This window comes from Apium graveolens, chromosome 8 (genome assembly GCF_009905375.1).
Source record: "Apium graveolens cultivar Ventura chromosome 8, ASM990537v1, whole genome shotgun sequence".
In the NCBI taxonomy this organism is placed as follows: domain Eukaryota; kingdom Viridiplantae; phylum Streptophyta; class Magnoliopsida; order Apiales; family Apiaceae; genus Apium; species Apium graveolens.
In genome coordinates, this window is record NC_133654.1 from 182,647,538 (window position 1) to 182,657,058 (window position 9,521).

General features: G+C 29.8%; 1 long non-coding RNA gene across 2 annotated transcripts; it reads left to right on the forward strand.

Annotated features, from left to right (window-relative positions):
* Window positions 1–1,880: 1,880 nt before the first annotated feature.
* On the forward strand, window positions 1,881–4,837 carry LOC141681018 (uncharacterized). 2 transcript variants are annotated; one of them, XR_012558481.1, is made up of 3 exons: window positions 1,881–2,059; window positions 2,161–2,240; window positions 4,458–4,837. It is a non-coding gene; the product is annotated as an uncharacterized LOC141681018 (long non-coding RNA). The 2 variants fall into 2 exon arrangements; XR_012558479.1 differs by having other exon boundaries at window positions 1,881–2,240.
* The last annotated feature ends 4,684 nt before the right edge of the window (window positions 4,838–9,521 follow it).

Consider the following 9,521-nt stretch of genomic DNA (forward strand, 5'->3'; position numbering starts at 1 on the left):
CTAGAACTGACATTTTGGTATGCGAAATTAATGTTTAGATTCAAAATTTTGGTACACGAACACGAAAGTACACGAACATGAAAAAACACGAATATTATTAGTGTTGAGTTTAAGTTTTTGATATAGGTACACGACATGAAACCAAGTTATACGGAATAAATAAATAGTTAAAATTTTACAAATAATATACATACACACATACACACTAAATACCAAAAATGAATTATTTATTCTATATAACATATAAGTACTAAAATATGCTATATTTTTTTATTGACCCGACATTGAGCACTTGAAACTTATGTTTTTGATTTCATTTTGATATAAAAAAATTGTAGTTTTTTGTTCTTACAAGAATATTTTCACTTTCTTTATATATATTTGTACTCGGAACTTTGTTATTTACTATCCTAGAATATTTGATATCATGTATGTAATTAGTTTAAAAGAGTTAATATGACCTGATAATCACAATTAATATCAATATACTTATATAAAGGATAAGACGGGGCGTTTGTGTGGCACATCTCAAATCGTTTCTTTTTATTTTTCTAATTTTCTCAATTTTTTGAGTGAATAAATATCAAAAATTATAGTTACCTTATATTCTTATGGATATATTATCATTATTTTTAATATTCTCCTAAAATCTCTACAAGATCTTCCATTAATTTTTTTGAAATAAACTTATCATCTTAGTATTCTCCTAAAACTTTTTCTTTCTCTTTAAATCAACTTTTCATATTGATATTCTCCAAAATTTCTTTTTAAATATAATTTCTCCTCTTTCTCCTAAAATCAACGTACTGTATTATATTTCCCTAAAATTTTTCTTCAATTTTTTACCTATGTATTCTCAATTTTTTGAGCTAATAAATATCAAAAATTATAGTTACCTTATTGTTAGCATTTGTGCCCTACACACAACACTATAATATTTTAGTTTAAGATATTTAAATTATTAGTGTTTATGTTCTATCGATTATTCCCTTTATAATTTATTATATCTTAATTTACTATGATATAAATGTTAGATTAATAAATATCCTTGGAATATGATATGAATTCTATATCTCTAAGTACATGACTTAAAAATGAGATTATAAAGATAATATCAATATTTCTAAAGGTCCCTTGTCGAGTATTATTATTAAGGGACAATAATAATGCCTCAAGACTGGTGTGTTTGTTGACCCATGATCACATCTCATTGATCATAAGTATAGTGATACTAAAGTCAAAAACACAGGCAGATGTAAATGTACATGGTGCTGGATAAACCCAATGTGAGACTCTATATGTCTATTATGTCATAAGTAATTCACACTGTGATAATAATGTAATTATCCTTAGACCTGAAATTATTATATTTTTATACGAGAATTAATGTACTTTGATTACATTAAAAGTTACCTTTGGACGGGTAATGATAAAAGTATATTTCAGGTATATTATGAATCGTATTACAACTAGAATTCTGTTAATAGACATCGGTTGCTCAGACGACCGATGTAAAAGCTCTTTTAGACATTGGTTATTTTTAAAACGATGTTACCGCTTATATTTAACATCGGTCGAGAAAATAACCATTGTCTATAATTATTTTTAAAAAATAAAAAATATGAATTAGACATCAGTTTATAAAATAACTGTTGTCGAATTTTCTTAGACATCAGTTTAAAATCATAATCGTTGTATATGATTAATTTTTTTTTTTTTAAAAAAGACGCGCTTACTTTCCATCAATTCCCAAAAATTCCCCCCCTTAGCAACAAATATATTTCCCCGGTTTATTTCCCCCTTCCAAAATCACTTCTTCCTTTCCCCCCTTTTCTCACCTCCCTCTTTCTCTCCCCGTCTCTTTCTAGACTCCCCCTGTCTCACATCTCTCTATCTTCCTCTCTCTCCCCATATATATTACTGTTTACCCATCTTACATTATCTGTCACCATCTCACATTATTTCTAATTAGGGTTCTAATTGAACCCAAAATTAAAGAACATCTTCGATTAATCAAACTCAAGCTTCGAGAAACCTAATTTGTGAAGAAACTGGCTTGGTTTAGTTGTTCAATTGGATTTTATTTATTCTACATCTTAATTTAGTTCCTAATTATTATTGGGTTTGATTTTTAATTTTGTTTTTTTCTTTTTTCAGCAGGTTTGGAAAATATGGGACGGGTCGAAAATACAGGGGAAAATATGGGTTTGAATGCTAGATTGTTGAAGCTTGAAACTGAGGTTTGAATAACTCTTTTTGTGTCTATATATGTGTATATTTAGATGGGTTTGTTGAGATTGAATGTTATTTGGCCTAAGTGGTGTTCTTGGTGGATCTTAATTGGTTTATATGAGTTTATTTGTGCTTGATTTTGTGTGGCAGATGGAGTGGTATTGTTTATGTGAAATTGGTTTTATTGATGTTTCGAGTAGGTTGCTTGTTGTTGTTGTTGCTACATTTTGAAGTTTATACGAGAATTTGCTAATGTTGTTGGTTGAAAGGAACGAGTACCTTTAAAGTAGCACAAATGTTATTTGATCCTTGATATATGTTAATCCTTCCCACCAGACAGAGCATAAGACATTCTCGAGCTGCCCATCTTTTGAATAATCCTTGATATTATTCATTTGTGATTTCTGCCCATCTTTTGAGTAGTCAATTAGTTTTTTTTTGAAACATGATGGGAATGGTAAACCAAGACTTGCCCCTCCGCGTCTTGTCTCAGGCATTTTCAGATCAAGAAGTAAGCAGTTCTTCCAATTTGTTTCTTGTTTATACAATTATATTGCAATCTTTAATTAATTCATGAAGGCGGAGGATACAATGTTTAAGGATCATAATTTATACTTTAATTCTAAATGATCTAAAATAACTCTCTCACTGCATTTGCATTATAAAATACGTCAAAGATATGAAACATGTACTTTTCATTTTTCAATAAAGGTAAATTTATAGCAAGAACCTTAACCTTTTATTTCCTGAAGGCATTTTCTTTTCAATATATTACTGCTTTCACGTTAAATTGTGTTCTTTTATAATATGAGATGTGTCCGAGTGTGATTGGGGTATTCGAATGTGATAATTGTTTCTGTCCCATATGAATGTTGTCTGAGTGGGGAATTCTTTTGTCTAATTATCCTCTATGCTAGCCTTAGCCAACGCTAATGCCAATAACAATAGCTTTAACATAGTTATTAGTTTATGTCCTTGCATCCTCAAGGTTGTTGGTTTAGATCAAGAATGACTCGGACAACTAATGCCTTGATAGATGGCCTCCAGGACTAAAGGTTGGCTAAATCCTAGGCACAAGGTAGTAGAAAGAATATATGGAGAAGAACCAACAGATGGCTAGTACAATCAACCTTCTTCATTCTAATGGTCAAATGGCATCTACTATTTCTGGAAAGATTTGGAATGTATTACTCCGGAAATAATTATAGAATCAAGTAGCTTTATATATAGTTCTGGTTCAGGTTTCAGTAGAATGGTAGGACTGGGTAAGAACAATTAAGTAGTTAACTATGAGATTGTGAATTTAGACTTTGCACAGATTTTTTTTGCACTTAGGATAGAGACATATAATAATATCTGAGATCAAATATATTGGAATGATGAACACGTTGATTTAAAGCTTATTCATTGTATGTGTAACAGTTAACCTTACTTTCTTTCATTTTCCCATATTCTGGCAAGAAACATGATCTAGTTACAGTGCCCTTCTTCTGCTTCATTGTTTTTCTATACTTCAGAAGTCAGATGATGGCATGATGTTATTTTTAAGCTTATTTAAATTCAGAAGAGTGGCTTATATAGAAAATCATTAAGGAATTGAATAAAAATTAGAATTTTAGATTAGGTTGTTAGCTTAGCTATAGTGCTATACAGTTTGAATAAAAAACTGCAATGACTAACTTGGGCAATCAAGGATGCCAACATTTGTAAATTTTATGATGGGTGAATGTGTAAAGTTAAATTTAAGTTGCATAAACCCGAGTAAATAAATCATGCAAACTGTCCTGGATGATTGGTATGAGGTTAAAACTATTAAATTAAACTAACAGTTTTATACGCTATCTACTGTTTGTTTATTTATTATTTTTCAAAGTCACGTGTGACGTGTGTGTGTCTGTGTCTTGAGATTTTTTTTTGGGGGGGACTGAACCCATGATTAAAGTCATGGGGAAGTAAACTTCCCTTTTAATTTTGGGCTACACGTGTGAACATACTTTACTAACTTGAAACACAATTAATAATGTTCTAATTTCTTACTCCACAGTTATGGGTTTTATGATGAATGCTTAAGGAAGTATGGAAATACAAATGTGTGTTAGTACTTCACTGACCTGTTTGATTATCTTCCCCTTACAATACTTATTGACAGTCAGATTTGTATTGAATGAAATATCATTTGGTTTTATAATTTTTACAACATCCAACATTACGTTTTTTCATTATAGATATTTTGCTTGCATGGAGGACTTTCAACAGGTACACTATAATTTCTAAGCTGGATATACTGTAGCTATCTATGCAACTCGAGCAAATTTAAAGCCCCTAGTGTTTGAAGGATATCAGATAGGCGGCATTTCTAGGGACAATTGATGACCACTATAGAAGTAGAGAACTTTCCAGGTTTTCCAGAGGGAATAACAGGCCCAGACTTGATGGATGGGTAATTGAAAGTTTTGACCATGCCGATACAAGAGTTTGATAATTTTGAGTTTGGGGAGAACAACTTATGTTAATTGATAAACAACATTAGTCATGAAAATGTACTAAGCACTACTTGGTTTATAATTAATCTTATTTGTTGATTTTGTATTATTTTTTTAATTAATGATGTAGTAGTTTGAGTTTTGTAATTCAATTTTTTTAGCTTAGCTTTTTGGTATTATATGTATATATTAAAATATTCGACGTTAAAATATGTTTAATACAACAATTTTAGATTAAAAATTGATGTCTATTTCTGTAAATAACATCAATTATATTACTAAAGCTGATGTTGAAACATATTTTATACAACGGTTACTTATAAATAATCGATGTCTAATGTTATATTTGACTTAAATAAGACATTAGAATCTTCCCAAAGCGTTGTGTAAGAATGCTTTAGACACCAGGTAAAAAACGATGTCTATGAAAAAATACCTTTAACATCACCGATGTCTAAGATGTTTTTTTAGAAGTGTATGAGAAATGTGAATGATCTAAAAATGATTTAACCGTCCTAATTTTAGGAGTGATATTATTGACCTCTTGTGTGAGTTAGACTATGAAATGAGTGGTCACGCTCAAATGTTAATTTGATTTAATAGTCTACGTATTGATCAAGAAAATCTGGATTATACTATGATGAGGATGACACATTATATGCCTCTGGTTTAATATAAAATATGTGGTTAAATGGATTATATTACATTGTACATTATTCACAAAAGGTTTAATCGATCACCGATTTAATTATTATTACTTAGGTAGCAATGATGTATTACTAGATACCGCTCAATGTTTGCAGAGTTAAATTAGATTTAAAATTCGTTGCCAACGTAATAATAACCTATAGGTTCATACACAAAAAATGTTTGAAGGATTATTTAATTTAAATTGAAATTAAATTAAATTAAAATAATTTGAAGTATTTATAATATTTATTAAGTATGACTTAATTAATTAGATAAATCATGATTTTCGAATTTACTAATATTAATTATAAAATTCAGTTGTTAAATAATTAAGTAAGATTTCATTATTATACAAATATGAATTTTGAATTAATAATAACTCCTAATTAGTTAAGAGTTATAATTCATTTTTTTACTCTCTATATAATATCCCTTTTGGCTAATTTTTAACATAAGACTTTTACTAAAACCCTAACCACCAAGAGAGAAGATGGAGAGAGAGAGAGAGTAAAAAAAGATGATTTTGTGCTAGTACACATCCGATCCTTGAGTTTAAGTATTCGTGTGAATACCGATAGAACGTAGATCGCGAGAGCATGATGCGTGGTGATTGAACAAGCTTTAGATCTCCGTTAGTCAACCAATTTGTAAAGCTTCTTAAGGTAAACAATCTGATCTACGAATTAAATATCTATTTTTTGCATGGATCCTGCGGCGGGTTTCGAAAATTCTGATTTTTTACGTTTTTAATAACAGTTTCTGTTGTGTTTTATACCTCGAAACCCTTCAATAACATCAGAATTACTTGCAAAAAGTGTTTAATTCGTTTATGTGTTTACTGATTTTATGTTGATAGCATGTAACAATCTTCCATGACTGTTATATATGTGATTTTGTATGTTTTGCATGCTGTTATATTTATATATATGTGTGTATGTATATATTTTGAATATATGATATTTATGAGAGTTTTATAATCATACGATGATTATATAATCTGTATATATACAGATATATACAAGATTTATTTTTGTTCTTATTATGAGAATCGTATTTGATACGATTCTGAATCGGATATAGTAGATTTGCCAAAATATGGGCCTGGTGTTCGACTTTTTATAAACAAGTACCATTTCGGAAAGAAAGACATTTGTCCGACTCGTTTTTAAGGTGGTTGACGTCATTTAGGCCCTGTAATATGTGATTTAATGTTATCAGATTTAATTTTGAATTTTCTGATTTTTGTCATATTATGTTTTTATGATTAGATCATGATGGGTAATGATATGTTAAGATCATATTATGTGTTCTAACATGTTCTTATATGTTAATTGAGAATGGTGGATGGTTATGTATTATTACCTTAGGTTAATGGTTTTGGTTTTTTAAATACGGCTTGCATGTCATTTGATCTTGTAATTATTAAATCTCGAATGTAACTCGAGTTCTTCTTGTAAGTTCATTAGATTAGTTTTAATATTTCATTCTTGTAATGTACATGAAGACATGAAGATTTAAAGATCAAGGAAGGGTAATCCCACATGGAGGCCATCCAAGGAAGTAATACAAGGAAAAGACAACTTAAGAAAGAAGACATATAATAGTTAGCTTGTATTTATTTTCCACCTCAGATTGATCTAGATCCTTGTCATTAACTTGATGATGATCATATAGGATGAAGTAATAACCAACCATATTTAATTTATTGTACTTTATATATATATGCTCAAATGATGAATGTATGTATAGAGTAGTTTAATGATGCATGCTTAATTCAATAAAGATGTATGTATTAGATACGAAACCCATGCCATGCTTGCTAAACAACATAAAATCTGTAAGATTCAATATTTTAAAAGGAAAACATGATTATGAAATTCTCGTGTTTATGAAACGTGGGATAAAATACTAACCTTCTTTATTTTTGACACAGGGCGATTTTGTCAAAAGCGGGTTCATTGAACTTGTAAGGTTGTGGTTCTAAGAGAGACTATTGTGACTCCCTCCATACCTGGAAATCAAACCATTGACGAATATTGATTTGAAGTATTTTATTCAAGAAATATTTGGGAATCTCTTTATAATGGAATCATGATTGTTTTAAAGTTAACAAAACCTTAAAGTTAATATTAAGTTGATCAGATGCCTTCTAATGAGTCCAACGCGTTAAGCCCTAAATTGATAAGGAGTGGGTTCGCCAAAACGAAGTACTCCCATCTATCGTGGTAGATTTTTTGAAGTATATTGATACTTTTTGACTATCGGGTCTGACTTAACCAAGTTACCATAATAAGATTGTGAACTTAGAGGCATATTGTTTGGCGAGATTTATTAGATAAATATGAACAAATGTTGTTCCACCAAGATATCTAAAAGTTATATAGTTGATATAATTGATAAATGTTGTCTACCTAAATAATCATGTTTTAGGAGAAATGCCAAAGTTGACCTAATACATGGTGAAATATGGATCTTGGCTCACTAGAAAGGATAAAAAATATATTCTTTCTGGATTAATAGTTAGAGCTATTGATTTGATAAATATAATGGAATATTTATAGAGTAATTGACAGTTTGTAACCCATTTTTATTTTTATTTTTGTGATTTGGGTCTACATTATTTTCTCTGTCAACTTACACCCCATAAAATAATTTCTCATCCATTTACACCCCATTAACGACTTTCCATCCAATATGACCGTTAACTTTAACGGAAGCAGGGGAATTTCAGTAAATTACTAATTAAAAAAGAAGAAAATAAGAGTAATTGCCACTTTGTAACCCATTTCTTTGGGCGTTTTTTCCAATTCGGGTCTATATTATGTTTCCCTACAAGTTGCACCTTTAAATTTGAATTTCGGTTTATTTTGCACTCCCTTGACCGTTTTTAACTTTTATATCAGAGGTAAAATCGGAAATTTCTGATCTCCAAGAACAAATCTCCACATCCTTAGATTTCTCAGTCCAAACCAACAAACAAATATACCAAATAGACCGAAATAAAATTTGGTTCGGTCCGGTTCTTTTAAAAAATATTTCGGTCCGGACCGAATATACCAAATCATAAATACTGTAATTTTATATTATATATTTTACATATATCTTAAAAATTATATTTATAATTTATAATTTATAATTATATTTATACACTCTTAGAACTTTACATATCACCTTATTTTAGTTATATTTTAGTTTCGAATCGGTCCGGTCCATAATACAATTTTGGTCCAGTCCGTTTCAATTGAAAAAAAAATGATAATTTGGTTTTTCGTTCTATTCGTTTCGGTCTGGTTTTGGACCGAACCAACCGAATGCTCAGCTCCATTTGCAAAATAACAAGCAAAAGCTATATGTAATATCAAATTTCATAAAAAATACCCGAAAATCAAACCCCCAATTTGAAATAAGAATCCTAAAATCAAGTTTAATTTTTTATTTTAGGGAATATGGATCGGCCTATTAAATATTCGCTCTATTTATAATTGGATTTTTTTTCGGATCGAATCCTTGATCGAATATTTAATATGCCAATCCATATCCGCTAAAATAGAAATTAAACTCGATTCTGGAATTTTTATTTCGAACTGGGGGTTTGATTTTCGGACATTTTTCATAAAATTTGTTATTACAGATAGCTTTTGCTTGTTATTTGCAATCGATTCATGTATTTATTTGTAGGTTTGAATTGGGAAATTGAAGGATCCGGCGATTTATTCTTGGAAACCAGAAATTTCTGATTTTACCCCTGATATAAAAGTTAAAAACGGTCCATGGGTGTAAAACAAAGCGAAATTTAAAGTTAAAGGTGCAATTCGCAATGTAACATAATATAGCCCCAATTGGAAAAATGCCCAAAGATATGGGTTACAAAGTGCCAATTACTCATATTTTCTTCTATTTTACTTAGTAATTTACTGAAATGCCCCCGCTTCCGTTAACGTTAACGGTCATCTTGGATGGAAAGTAATCAATGGGGTGCAAATAGAAGCGAACTTAATTTTATGGGGTGCATGTTGATAAAGAAAATAATATTAACCCAAATCGTAAAAATGAAAATAAAAGTGGGTTATAAACTGCCAATTACTTATATATATATATTGTGAATATATATGAATA